We start from the raw sequence: 1,140 nt of genomic DNA, 5'->3' as shown, positions 1-1,140 counted from the left end.
GTGATATCACCTCAGGGTCAGGGATATCATCTCAAGGTCTGGGATATCCCCTCAGGGTCTGGGATATCACCTCAGGGTCTGGGATATCACCTCAAGGTTTGGCTAATTGAACAGTCGGTTTTTATAGACGATTAGCTTCAGACGACATGGCAAGCCACAAAGACCTGAGAGACTCCAACAAGTTGAGACCACTGGGTTCATCTCTAAAATGGAGACTTGTGGACCGCTCACGGTCTCTGTAAATGTGTGAAGGTAGTTTATAGTTCATTTCACTACAAATTTAATCTGTTATCATGTTGTTGTTTTTTTTTTTTAGAACATATTTGTCCAGACATTTTGGAGCGACGGCCTTCACAGGGCCGTTACAGAGTGGCGTTAATCCTGAGAAATGCGGAAAGGTCAGCAAGACGTCGGTGCCCCGCAGGCCCATTAGGTGGATTATTAGGAGGCAGGGAGTGAGGCGCAGGGTCACAGCAGTAATACTGGCAGAAGTCACTATTAGGCCACGCATGAATGGGAAATAACAACAGAGTTGAGGGCAATTACCTTCTCCGGGGCAGAGCGCGTCAGATCGAATTACCTGCGCCCAGACGTTTCGGCACAAGGAAAGACCGAACGGCCGTGTGGGCCCTGCCCAGATAGGATCTGCGCTTTTGCAGCACCCTCAATGTGGTCTGCAGGACTCTGTGTTTGCATGCACAGCACATTTCCACTTCCTTTCAAAGCCTGTATGAACTGGGCGGCGCGCGAGTGTGTGAATACACCAAATCCGATTAGGCTTTTTCTTTGTTGACATATTCAGAGTTCATTCAGACAGAAACAACAGAAATCCTCAAAATACACTTGTGACGCCGTAATCAGCCTAGCAATTCAGATGAACTCAAGTGTGAAGGCTCCTGACCTGATATTTTAATAGCCATTCACAAACAACAGCAGCGACCGACTCACTTCTCTCAAAGCTTTTATTACAGTCATTTCTTATGTAATGTTTATTTAATAGGGACGGACACACAGGCGTAGACATGCCCCTGACATCAGGAGGTTTCTGGCTAGATGGGCCTTTAATAAAGCACCTATGGCCACTTGTCTATAATTGCATTATTGCATTAATATAATTGCAAATTGTATAATTGTTTTTGC

Source organism: Salminus brasiliensis, chromosome 14 (assembly GCF_030463535.1).
Source record: "Salminus brasiliensis chromosome 14, fSalBra1.hap2, whole genome shotgun sequence".
NCBI classification, from domain to species: Eukaryota; Metazoa; Chordata; class Actinopteri; order Characiformes; family Bryconidae; genus Salminus; species Salminus brasiliensis.
The sequence above is the reverse complement of the archived record's forward strand: the minus strand, read 5'-3'. Positions refer to the sequence as shown.